This window comes from Podarcis gaigeae (genome assembly GCF_964106915.1).
Source record: "Podarcis gaigeae genome assembly, chromosome: 5".
In the NCBI taxonomy this organism is placed as follows: Eukaryota; Metazoa; Chordata; class Lepidosauria; order Squamata; family Lacertidae; genus Podarcis; species Podarcis gaigeae.
Window position 1 is genome coordinate 11,462,444 of NC_139681.1, and position 13,840 is coordinate 11,476,283.

Sequence of the window (13,840 nt, forward strand, 5' to 3'; positions counted from 1 at the left end):
TGACAAATACTTTCCTTTTTTACGCCCCTCAGCTGCAAAAAAACTGTGTCTCCCAGTTGCCTGGCAGTGACACAGCAGGCAAAGTCAATGTTTTTTGAACCCTTAGCCCTTGCCCAGTTGAAAAGAAAGGCCCTGAGCAGGGCCTTAGGTGCTGAGCAGGTCCTTAGGAGCGTTTTTCCTAATGTTTAACTGTAAACTAAGAGGAAGGTGATGTTGAAGCAATTGCTTATTATTCTGCTCTTCCTGGACCAGGTAAGCAATAGTTTGCATTTCTTTTTTCAAATATGCTTTGCAATTATTATTACTGAAAACCATTTTTCCTAAATTTTCTTTAGAGGTAATGCTCAGTGGGTCAACCTTTCTTTCATTTTATTCCTTTTGCACAGGAGAGGCACTTTTCCCACCACCATGGCTACTCCAAGAGATGCAAATTAATGGATACATAACAAGAAAAGTACTATGGAATAATATCTCAGTACAGGATCACAGCTGAGAGACTCTTATATGGACAAAGACAGAAACATTTATTATTGTGTAAGATGGAGGAATGCTTGTTGATTTTTTTTTTAAGTATTTGTTAAGTTGTGGGTGAACATATCAGATGACACAGCGATTCTTCAAACAGCTCTTGTTTATTCAGAGGCCAGAACAGAACTGAGCTGAAGGGCTCAGTCAGCCTGCTTATATAGTGCTCTAGTACAACGTAACTGTAGCAACTTTCTAAAACTATCCAATCACTGAACGTCACTTTCGATCCTTCATTTGCATAACTATCTACAGTATCTCTCTGCTGGCCCAGGGTGAGAACTTCCGTACATAACAGTATTTATGCATTTTTAATAATTTGAGACACCCACTTTCCAGTTATCTTCATTTATCCTACATTCTTCGGCTCCCCCGCACCTACCTCTTAATTAATCCTTGGTTATGCTGCATTTCCTTAATTACCACCCCTCTTCATGGTTGTTGAAGTTATTGGGGGCAAAGTTGAGATGTTTGATTGGAGGAAAAACCATTGCTGACATTTATTATAATAATTAGAGAACCCCTTTTGGTCTTTTTGTGTGAAAAGGAAAACGAACAAATTTGAGAAATTTGGGTCTGAAGATTGAGAAAATATTGCTTAACAGAAAATAGAACAGTAGGATGTCACCCTAGACTGGATGTTTTGAATAATTTTGTTTACGTAACTGATAGAGGGAAAATCAGAAGTCCTCTATTTTTCTTTCTTTTCTTTCCCCACTTTTTTCTCCTTTCTTTTCTTTTCCTTTTCTTATTTTTCTTTTTATTTGGTGTCCTCTGCTCTGGGTTTATTAGGGTCCAAGGATTACACACACACACACACACACACACACACACACACCTAGTGGATGGTTGCTGGCTGAACTCTTGAGAGGCAGGGCAGGAAAGACCATCCAAAGTGAGAGAATGAGAGAAGAAAAGAAATCTCTCAGGTGAGAACTGGGAGGGTCCCCCACTTTCTGTGTGAGACAAGGGTTGTGCTTCTTTTGAGAGAGGACTCTGCATTTTCTTTTCTCTTTCTTTCTTTGGTTTTGTTTTTATTTAGATTGGTTTCTTTCATCTTACTGTATTATGAAAAAGCTTTAATAAAATATGATGTGGAAAAAAGAGAGAAAACATGGAGGTTACAGCTTGTAGAGATCACAAATGGTGAGGTACTTAAAAAATCAGGGGAAAGATGTAAAGAAGGGTTTAAATAAAAGCATGAAAATAACTACAATAGAAAAAACCAGGGGAAAGATGTAAAGAAGGGTTTAAATAAAAGCATGAAAATAACTACAATAGAAAAAATCAGGGGAAAGATGTAAAGAAGGGTTTAAATAAAAGCATGAAAATAACTACAATAGTACCTTGGGTTACAGATGCTTCAGGTTACCGATGCTTCAGGTTACAGACTCCGCTAACCCAGAAATAGTACCTCAGGTTAAGAACTTTGCTTCAGGATGAGAACAGAAATTGCGCGGCAGCAGCGGGAGGCCCCATTAGCTAAAGTGGTGCTTCAGGTTAAGAACAGTTTCAGGTTAAGTACGGACCTCCGGAACGAATTAAGTTCTTAACCCGAGGTACCACTGTATGGGGAAAGTGAGTCCACAGGTAGAAGTTTTAAATCATCCGAGTTTTTTCAGAAACAAAAAACAAAATAATACATCTGCATAGAAAAGCACCGGTACATTTTTTTGGACAACATGGTGCAACATTATGATTAATGTACTTCTTTGTTTTATACAGAAAGGTGTTTCATGGTGGTGATTTTGAGAAGCTACATATCAACGCTCTGCAGGTATCTGCCCCAATTCTGAGACCAGGAATTTTTGTATCAATTAAAAATATAGTTGCCTGCTGGGTCAGACCAGTAGCCCATCTAAGTCCAATTCAAGGTGGCAACCCATTGAGGTGTCGGGAATTCAAGCCCATATCAGGAGAAACTGGCAACAATCCCAGGCACCCGGCTTGATTCCCTGTTGATCTCTCTGGCTGCATTCCCCAGCAAGCGCAGGCTAGGTCTCGATCGGCGATTCTTCTCAAACGTGAGAAGAACACACCCCCTCTTTCCTGCCCCCCCTGGCAAGGGAAAGAGATAGACAGAAACGTATTTACATGCTTTTATTTCTGTCTTTGCAGCGTTACAAAAAACATGACTGCTCTCTTCAAACTCCAGCAGTGTAGTAGCAAACACTTCCTGCACTTCCTGGACAGGAACAAACGGAAGAGCTCATATTACACTCTGAGCTAATTCCGGTGCTTCGCACTGTGAATTGACTGTCCCTCTGTTTCCCACGGGCAGTCCCAACATTCCCATCATGTTTACTTTTCAAGCTAGCACTTTGCAGCAGCATTGAGGCTGTGAGTGGCTGCTTGGCTCAAGGTTACCCATTTGGTTTTCATGGCTGAGTGGACCCTGGCTTGGTCCAAGACTATCACTGCACAACACTGTCTCTGCTTTGGATGCGGAAGATCTAAGGTTCAGTCACCAGTATCTCCAGGTATGGCTGTGAATGTTCGAACTCTGAAACTATGGTGGGCTGCTGTTAGTATAGATGCTGAGCTAGATATGGACCAGTGATCTGATATTCCTGTGACCTCTTGTTAGAGAGGGTGTGGGGGGAAAGTTCAGTTCAGTTCAAATCTTTATGAGAGACAACCTGATTCACGCTTCTAAGAAATTGTTTAAAATCTGCTCAAGAACGAAGCAGGACATACCGTATTGTTCGCTCTATAGGACGCACTTTCCCCCCTCCAAAAATGAAGGGGAAATGTGTGTGCATCCTATGGAGCGAATGCAGGCTCCTTGGCTTCAGCGATAGCAACGCGAAGCCTCCGAAGCGCAGAGGGAGAGTTTCCCCCGCACTCCAGAGGCTTTGAGGTTGCTTTCGCTGAAGCCCCCAGAGCGCAGGGAATGCCCACTGCACTCCGGGGGCTTCAGGAAGCTATCTGCAAGCCTTCGAAGCACAGCAGGAGGTCCCGCTGTGCTCCGAAGGCTTGCGGATAGCCGCCTGAAGCCTGGAGAGCGAGAGGGGTCGGTGCACACCGATCCCTCTTGCTCTCCAGGCTTCGCTTCACTGGAGAGGCACTGCACAGTTTCCCCTCTCTGCACAGCACCCCTTCAGCGAAGCCGGAGGAGAAATGGAAAGGGCTCCGTTTCTCCTGCCACTTCGCTGAAGGGATGCTGAGCAGAGAGGGGGAGAATTTTTTTCCCCTGTTCTCCCCCTCCTATGGTCCGGTGTGTCCTATAGAGCGAAAAATACCTTAAGACAGGGGTAGACAACCTAAGGCCCATGGGCTGGATGCGACCCAATCGCCTTCTCAATCCGGCCCACAGACGGTCCAGGAATCAGCGTGTTTTTACATGAGTAGAATGTGTCTTTTAATTAAAATGCATCTCTGGGTTATTTGTGGGGCCTGCCTGGTGTTTTTACATGAGAAGAATGTGTGCTTCTATTTAAAATGCATCTCTGGGTTATTTGTGGGGCATAGGAATTTGTTCAATTTCCCCCCCAAAAAAATATAGTCTGGCTCACCACATCGTCTGAGGGACGGCGGACCGGCCCAAGGCTTGAAAAAGGTTGCTGATTCCTGCCTTAAGATGTTCACAGCCAGAACCAGAATGAGATAGACTGGGATAGATTTGTCCATTCCTAGCGACGCATGGAACTTCCTCTTTTGTTTTTTCTTGTGGAATGAACACTGTATCTTCAGAAGCCCAAGAGTGTAGGATTGTTTGTGTACCGTATTTTTCGCTCTATAAGACGCACTTTTGCCCTCCTAAAAAGTAAGGGGAAATGTGTGTGCGCCTTATGAAGCGAATGCAGGTGGCTCTGCTCGGCGCTCCCTTTAAAGAGCCACGTGGAGCGTGTGTGCGGCTCTTTGGGGCTTCTTCCCGAGGCTGCCCTTCTCCCTCCTGTGGAAAAGCCCCCAAAAGCTACATACCTGCCACACGCTCTTTAAAAGGAGCGCGGTTCTTGGGGGAGCCTTAGCCGCGCCCAGCCTCTCCCAGGCAGGGGATGAAGGGTCCCCTTGCCTGGGAGAGGCTGCGCGCGGCTAAGCCAGAAGCCAGGCTTCTTATTTAACCGTGCACAGCCTCCGCAGGCCAGCGGGGAGCCTTCATCCCGCTGCCCTGCGGAGGCTTCGTGCAGCTATCCCTAACTTTTGCGGGAGGTGGGGGAAGGGACAGAGCGTGTGGCTCTGTCCTGCCCCCCACCTCCCAGAAAAGCCCCCAAGAGCCGGGGAAAAGCCTGCAAGCGCCGCACACATGCTCCACGCGGCTCGTGAAAGGGAGCACTGAGCGGAGCCTGGGATGCATACAGGCTCTGCTCAGCGCTCCCTTTAAAAAATACTTTTTTTCTTGCATTCCCCCTCTAAAAACTAGGTGCGCCTTATCGTCCGGTGCGTCTAATAGAGTGAAAAATACGGTATGTGTAGTGGAGCAGAGTATCAAATCACAATCCGTAGGACATTGAGTTATCTAATCATAACTCTAATGTAGGCTATCACCAACCATTTGCTTTTGACTTGCCTAGTGAATAAAAAATCTAGATGTAGAGTAAGAAAAGAACAAAAATAATAGTGACGTAGATTTAATTTTTAATTTAGCAGAAAAAAGATGTGCATGTAAGCATAGAAGTCACTGAACAAAGAAGTATTAATTGCTCTCCTTTAACAGAACTCTTCAGCATTTATCTGCACTTACGGAGGAAGACAGCAAGTGCATTTGATGTGGTTAATGACAACTGATTGTATAACAAAGTTGCATATTTCGTGCTATATAAATGCTGTTTACTATTAAGCCTGGATAGATTGTAACTCAGTAGGTAAAGGTCCTTTTGAGATTTATCCAGTTATTAATTTTGTCTCACTAATTATTCTCGTTGAGCATATTGCACATATAAAGGTTGCATGATTTTTCTTTTGTCTTTTGCACAGTACCTTAGAAAGGTGTTTAGATTGGGCTTGGTTCCTTAGTGTTTTGCCTTTAATATGTTGTCATGATAGGAAAAGGAGGAACATTTTGTACAGCTTCCGCTGACCCAGCCAGGAATGCAAAGATGACGATCCAGTTAGTCTGGCATCTATTCCAATGGTTAGAATATCACACTATTGCTTTCTGAGGCTAAGATTATATGTCACTCAGTCTTGTCAAAAATTCTATGAATATTCAATGAGGATTTTAATGTATTGTAATCAAGGAAGCAATTTCAGTAGAGAAATATTAAATAAGTTGTCATCTCCTCACTTTAAATGCATTGTTTTGCCCATGAAGTGACCTTAGGCAATTTTTAAACAGTGTTTCTCTTCTCTGTTTGGCTTACACCAAATAAATTATTTTTACCTAATGGGAATAAATTCTGATTTAATACATTCATAAAGGACGAGGTAGTTTTCTAATAAAACCAGGTTTTAATATCTCAGTTTGTTTTTGCAATTTACACTGAAACAAAAATGTAAGTCCGTATATTTAGTCTGACACTTGGATAGCTGAAGCTTGCAGTGTTGTGCTTCCTTCATGCATCCCAGCTTTGCTTCAATGACATTTGCATATTTAAGCATACATGATGTTTTTTAAAAAATTATATGTTAAATTGTACCTCTTCCAATGAAGTATAGCTTAGCTTTCCTTTAAATTTTGCTTCCTGGTTTTCATATAAAAGGGTGCAATTTTGCTCAACAATATTCATTCTGTTAATTTTCAACATACAGTGGTACCTCGGGTTAAGTACTTAATACATTCCGGAGGTCCGTTCTTAACCTGAAACTGTTCTTAACCTGAAGCACCACTTTAGCTAATGGGGCCTCCTGCTGCTGCTGCGCCACCAGAGCACGATTTCTGTTCTCATCCTAAAGCAAAGTTCTTAACCCAAGGTACTATTTCTGGGTTAGCGGAGTCTGTAACCTGAAGCGTATGTAACATGAAGCATATGTAACCTCAGGTACCACTGTATAATGATTTTTAAAAAGGGAAGATTTGTGTATTGAAACTGTCTTAGAATATTTGGATTTCCCACTAAATGTACATATGCTTTATGGTTATGTAAGCCAAAACGGCAGGCTATAAATAGATATGTGATTCTTTTGCAGTATTTGGCCATTCCCCCCCCCCCACGTAATTACGCCCGACCACACCAGTTTGGATGCTGAGTTAGTGGATAGGTAGTGGGACAGGGGCGGCACTGCGGTCTAAACCACTGAGCCTCTTGGGCTTGCAGATCAGAAGGTCAGTGGTTTGAATCCCTGCAACGGGGTGAGCTCCCATTGCTCAGTCCCAGCTCCTGCCAACCTAGCAGTTCGAAAGCACACCAGTGCAGGTAGATAAATAGGTACCTCTATGGCGGGAAGGTAAACGGCATTTCTGTGCACTCTGGTTTCCATCACAGTGTTCCGTTGCACCAGAAGCAGTTTAGCCAAGCTGAAAATATCAGGCACAGAGTCAGAGATGCGAGTCTCCAGCACCAGACTGGTCTCCTCCTCCACCATAAGGGATATCCCTCGCAGACTACTGCCACTCAAGTAGCCTCCTGGAAGTTGGAGCTGGCATGCTCCTACCACCACCAAAAGCAGTAGGACAGACTAGCCTGACTAGGAGTAAAGCAGAGCAGTTGCCTTGCTGCTACTGCCAGCACCTCTGCCACTTCTTGGGGCACCATGGCTGCATAGATGTGCTCATCTTATCACTGTATGTGGTCTGATCAGCTCCAAATAAAAAGGGCTTCCCTTATGCAGCCGGATGAGCCTCTACCAATATATGACGATTTAGTAGAACCTCTAAAACCAACACTAGCTCGGTCCCCCACAAAGCATGGTAAACAGTTTTTCCATAAAAATGGTTTGATGAGGAGTGCAAAAACTTCAAGAATCATCTATATAATGAATGGTTGGCATACAGAGCATCAAATGACCCCATGCCAAATAACCGTCTTATCACTCTCAGGAGAAGTTACAAAGCCCTATTAAAGGAAAAGAAGCTCGAGGCAGAAAGAAACAATTGGAACAACCTTTTGATAGCTGCAGAGAATAGAAATCCAGCCTCTTTTTGGCAGTTAATTTCCAGATACCTGGGTAGGCCGCTTGCAAGAATAGAACCCCACATCTCAGCGGACACTTGGGAACGATACTTCGCCGATCTGTATGCAGCCCATGATGCCTGCGGAGATACGGTGGAGCCGGAAGTACTGCCCGATTGGGACCCAGTTACATGCCCTGAAACTCTCATAGATCGATTTAAAGCAGGCAAGGCCCCCAGTGATGACCTTATATCCATTGATGCCATCAAAGCAAATAAAGATTGGTGGATCCCACTTTTAGCAGCACTTTACACGCATATAAACAAAACAGCAAAATTTCCCTCAAGCTGGAGCTCTGCGTTGATTGTATTAATACATAAGAAAGGTCCACGTACAGAGCCGAGCAACTTTAGGCCAATCAGCTTGCTAAATGTCATTGGGAAGATTTACTCGGGGTACCTGCTAAACAAACTATTGAAATGGATGGAGGACGACAATATCATTGCCGATGAACAGGCGGGTTTTCGCCCTGGAAGATCTACCATAGACCAAATATTAACCTTGAATCACCCGGAAAAGTAGGTTCTTCATGTGGCTTTTATTGACCTTAAGCAGGCATTTGATCAAATCTCTAGAAAGCAGCTATGGACAAAACTGGCTGCTACAAAGATCGATCGTCGTCTCCTTCATCTGATTATCAGCCTCCATACAAACACCTTTCTGAGAATCAGGCTAGACAATAAAGGCCTAGTCTCCAACCCTGTTACCACCACTAGAGGGGTAAGACAGGGTTGCTTATTGGCCCCAGCATTGTTCAGCTTTTACATTAACTCACTGGTGACTCACATGGCCAACTCACATGCATTCCACCCCCCCAAATTAGCAGGCCGATCTCTGAATGTTCTTCTGTATGCGGATGACGCCGCACTTCTTGCCAGATCCCCTATTGGACTGAGGAGAATGTTGCAAGCTCTACATGAATACTGTGATCAGCATGAGCTCCAACCCAACTATGCTAAGACCAAGATCATGGTGTTCTCTGCCCGACCGAGACTCCATCGATGGTCGATGAACGGGATTCCCCTAGAGCAGGTTAACTGCTTTAAATATCTGAGACAAGGAATACGGTCAAATAGGTCTTTTCTGGCCCATAGAGACTATATAACAACTAATGCATCTAAAGCAGCCATCCAGATTAGATCTCTATATGCTAAGAATCAGGCTCAATCAGTGAAGATAGCTTTGAGACTCTTTCAAATGAAAGTCCTCCCCCTTCTTTTGGTGGGCATCTCTTTAGGCTCCCGTAGGGATTTTTTGAAACTGGATTCTATTCAAACGCGATTCCTTAGAGCCATCCTTAGGATTCCCCCCTCGGTAGCGGGTGCGGTTATGAGATTAGAGGTCGGCTGGCAAGCTCTACGGTATGTGGCCTTGAAGACGAAGCTCTAGCTATGGCTCAAGCTTTGTTTTAAACCAGTGGGTATTGCCCCCTTGATATTGAGGGACGATTTCCAATCATCGTGGGAAAGGGAGGTCATCAACGAGGTTCAATCCTGCGGATTGTCTCACCTTTACTTTGAGTCTATGACGTACAATCAAGCTAGAGCTGTGGTCTCCCGGAGACTGAGTGACATTGCCAGACAAGAGGACATAGCCCAGGTAAAACCAGGGATGTTCCTAGGGGACCAGATTTATCGGACCATACCAGCCCCCTACCTTGCAGAAATCCACTATGTGGAATACTGCAGACTTCTTACAGCGGCGAGATTAAATGTCCTCGACTCTGCGATATTGTGGGGAAGGTACAGGGGAGTACCATACGCCCAGAGAACCTGTCATTGTGCCATGGGTGTGGCTGAGTCCACCGAACCCATTCTCTTGACTTGCCCTTCTTATGCAGAGCTTAGACAAAACTTTATAGACCCACTCCTATGTCAATTTAGCTTCCTACCCGGAGAAAACAGGTTTTATACTTGCTGAATAATGTCACTAGAGCTATACCTTCCTTGGTGGCCAAATTTCTTTTTTTTTTAGCTTTTAAGTGTCGCAAGTCTATAATTGACTGTATTGATATGGGGCTATCTGTTTAGCCCATTTTAGTGTTGGCTAAGTTCCAAAATCTTTCTGGATGTTTTAACTGTGTATTGACAAATGTATTTTTTTTCTGATTGACGGTCGAATAAAAGGTTGATGATGACTAGCCTGACTAGGAGTAAAGCAGAGCAGTTGCCTTGCTGCTACTGCCAGCACCTCTACCACTTCTTGGGGCACCATGGCTGCAAAGATGTTTCCTGCTGGTGCTCATCTTATCACTGTATGTGTCCTTGTGCCCTGTGTATTACCGTATTTTTCGCCCTATAGGACGCACTTTTTCCCCTCCAAAAATGAAGGGGAAATGTGTGAGCATCCTATGGGCAAATGCAGGCTTTCGCTGAAGCCTGGAGAGGCTCCGCAAGCCTTGGGAGCTCACAGGAGTTCCCGCCAGGCTCCCACAGCTTGCGGAGAGCGCCTCTATCCCGAAGCCTGGGGCGCGCTGGGCAGTCGCGCCCCGGGCTTCGGGTAGCTCTCCGCAAGCCGTGGGAGAGCTCCCACGGCTTGCGGAGAGCAGCCTGTTCCGGGGGGGAAATAAATTTCCCCCCCTTTATTTCCCTCCCAAAAAACTAGGTGCGCCCTATGAGCCGGTGCACCCTATGGGGCGGAAAATACGGTATATTATTATTATAATATTTATTTATATATACATACATACCCCGCCCATCTGGCTGTGTTTCCCCAGCCACTCTGGGCAGCTTCCAACAAAAGATTAAAAATATCAGTCATTAAAAACTCCCCTAAACAGGGCTGCCTTCAGATGTCTTCTAAATGTCATATAGTTGTTTATTTCTTTGACATCTGGTGGGAGGGCGTTCCACAGGGCAGGTGCCACTACTGAGAAGGCACTTTGTGTATGCATGCTGCTTGTGGACTGTGTACAATGTACACACTCACACACTCACAAAAGGCAAAGTACTACTAAACGAAGACACACAAACATGGAAGATACAACATAGTTATAAATAAAATGTAAACCTAACCTGAAAAACAAGGGTAATTTTTTTTGGGGGGGGGGAATCAGAGGATTAGGCTTAGGGTTAAGACACAGCCAATAAACATTTTTTATATAAAGGTGGGATTGGGACAGCATGGGAAACAAACATAAAAATGGGGTGTGCAGGGTGCTAAATTATAAAAGAAGCTGAATACAACTTTGTTGTCGTTTAGTCGTGTCCGACTCTTCGTGACCCCATGAACCAGAGCACACCAGGCACTCCTGTCTTCCACTGCCTCCCACAGTTTGGTCAAACCCATGCTGGTAGCTTCGAGAACACTGTCCCACCATCTCATCCTCTGCCGTCCCCTTCTCCTTGTGCCCTCCATCTTTCCCAACATCAAGGTCTTTTCCAGGGAGTCTTCTCTTCTCATGAGGTGGCCAAAGTCTTGGAGCCTCAGCTTCAGGATCTGTCCTTCCAGTGAGCACTCAGGGCTGATTTCCTTCAGAAGGGATAGGTTTGATCTTCTTGCAGTCCATGGGACTCTCAAGACTCGCCTCCACCACCATAAATGCATAAATACAACTAGCTTCAAGCTATTTTTAATGTTCAATGAACCAACAAAAGAATGGAGCCACTGGGAGAGGCCTGTGATTTTTAAAGTCTTCACCAGCCTTGCCCTCCTGATTGAAGAGTGCTGAATGAGTTTCTAGTCCTTAATTTGGAAGCTGGATCTGTCAGTGCTCAGAGTCTGGCTCTCCTCCAGGCACCCTTCTCTATAGTATTGCAATTAATAAAGGGAGATAGGCTGTCTTGCTTTCTTTACAGAGTGCTTTGAACTCTGGGTGACATTCAAGAACTCTGGGTGGATCCAAATTGCTCTGGAGTAGAATGCAAGGCAGCCTCAATCCACTCTGGAACAGCTCCAGTTCGGTCCACATCATCCAATTTAATTCGGGATTCAGCTGCACAACCCTGTCTTATTTGTATAGCTTTTGTTTGTGCATTTGATTTTGTTTGATGAAAACAATAAAACAGCAACTTAAAATGGTTCCTTTTGTTTCCTCAGTCAAATGAGAAAATTATGAAAAGTTAATGTGGAAAATGCTCAAAGCAAATGTTCTTATTAGAGGGTTTTAAAAGTACTCAGAGAAATCTTGATCCATGAGTGATTTGATAGTAATTCACTTTGACAGATTTTTCTCATTTGCCAAAAGGCAAATGGAAGCTACTCAAATAAACCTTTTATGTAAGAAACCAGAGAGATCTTGAGCAAAATTAACTGAAGAAGACTGATAGTTCTGTCCCATCCTTAAGTTATAGCAACTGGACAAGGATAAGATAATTCCCAAATCCTCTTGCACTGATGGAATACAAAACTGCATGGCACAAGATAGTGATAGTTCTACACTTTGGGAGGAATAACCGGCAGCACAAATATCAGATGGGGGGCACCTGGTTTGCCAGTAGGACATGTGAAAAGGATCTGGGGGGTCTTAGTAGACCATGTGTGCAGAGGATGAAAAAGGGTCTGGAAACCAAGCCATATGAGGAATGGCTGAAGGAGTTGGGTATACAGTGGTACCTCGCAAGACGAATGTCTCGTAAGACGAAAGAGTTTTTCGTTTTTTTAGTTGCTTCGCAAGACGAATTTCCCTATGGGCTTGCTTCGCAAGACGAAAACGTCTTGCAAGTTTGTTTCCTTTTTCTTAAAACCGTTAATACCCAGGGTGCATTGCTTGAAGAGGTGCAGTTGTGACTTGACTTCGAGGAGCAACTCATAGCAACTCATAACTTCTTTTGCAGCCATTTGGTAGGTTAAACTTTTAAAACGAATCCGTGCTTCGCAAGACGAAAAATTCGCAAGACGAAAAACTCGCAGAACGAATTAATTTCGTCTTGCGAGGACCACTGTAGTTAGTTTGGCAAAGAGGAGACTTGCCAGAGTGGTGCATGCTCTAGTTATCTCCCGCTTGGACTACTGCAACACACTCTATGTGGGGCTACCTTTGAAGGTGACTCGAAAACTGCAATTAATCCAGAATGCGGCAGCTAGACTGGTGACTGGCAGTGGCCACCGAGACCACATAACACTGGACCTGAATGATCTTCATTGGCTTCCAGTACGTTTCCGAGCCCAATTCAAAGTGCTGGTGCTGACCTTTAAAGCCCTAAACAGCCTTAGTCCTGTATACCTGAAGGAGCATCTCCACCTCCCATCGTCCAGCCCGGACACCGAGGTCCAGCACCAAGGGCCTTATGGCGGTTCCCTCGCTGCGAGATGTGAGGTTACAGGGAATCAGGCACAGGGCCTTCTCGGTAGTGGCGCCTGCCCTGTGGAACGCCCTCCCAGCAGATGTCAAGGCAATAAGCTAAGGTTACCAGACATCCCCATTTCCCAGGGACAGTCCCCGTATTTACAAATCACTCCCCATACAAAATCCATTGAAGTTGAAAAGTGTCCCTGGATTCATTGAAAAAAATCTGGTAACCTTACAATAAGCAATTATTTTACTTTTAAGAGACAACTGTTTAGGGAAGTTTTTAATGTTTGATGCTGTATTGTTTTTAATATACGGTTGGAAGCCGCCCAGAGTGGCTGGGGAGACTCAGCCCGATGGGCGGGGTATAAATAATAAATTATTATTACTGTATTATTATTATTATTATTATTATTATTATTATTATTATTATTATTAGATAGGATAGCCATCTTCAACTATATCAAGAGCTGCCCCATGGAAAATTGAGCAAGCTTGTTTTCTCCTGCTTCAGAGGATACGACTGAACATCAGAAGAACTTTCTGACAGTGAGAGCTGTGTGACAGTGGAAGGCAATAATAATAATAATAATAATAATAATAATAATAATAATAATAATAAAAAATTTTATTTATATCCCGCCCTCCCCAGCTGAAGCCGGGCTCAGGGCGGCTATCAACAATAAAATAATACAACATTCTAAAATCATTTCATTAAAATTAATTCAACTCAAATTGATGGCAACCATTGGGCTAGAGTTCTGTGAGGATTGCCAAAGGAGGGAGTCAGGCTGTGCCCTGGCCAAAGGCCTGGTGGAACAGCTCTGTCTTGCAGGCCCTGCGGAAAGATGTCAAGTCCCGCAGGGCCCTAGTCTCTAGTGACAGAGCGTTCCACCAGATCGGAGCCACAGCCGAAAAAGCCCTGGCTCTGGTTGAGGCCAGCCTAACCTCTCTGTGGCCTGGGACCTTCAAGATGTTTTTGTTTGAAGATCGTAAGTTCCTCTTTGGGACATACCAGGAGAGGCGGTCCCGT

General features: G+C 44.3%; 2 long non-coding RNA genes across 2 annotated transcripts in view; one reads left to right on the forward strand and one right to left on the reverse strand.

Moving 5' to 3' along the window:
• LOC310844418 overlaps positions 1-13,840 on the reverse strand; it is a 157,899-nt gene that overhangs the window by 108,502 nt on the left and 35,557 nt on the right. The gene's annotated exons all lie outside the window — the stretch shown is intronic.
• The window catches only part of LOC310844411, a 42,752-nt gene that overhangs the window by 17,988 nt on the left and 10,924 nt on the right, over positions 1-13,840 (forward strand). The window contains exons 2-3 of the long non-coding RNA XR_014564100.1: positions 387-534; positions 2,251-2,302. This is a non-coding gene — a long non-coding RNA (uncharacterized lncRNA). The remainder of the gene's footprint in view (positions 1-386; positions 535-2,250; positions 2,303-13,840) is intronic.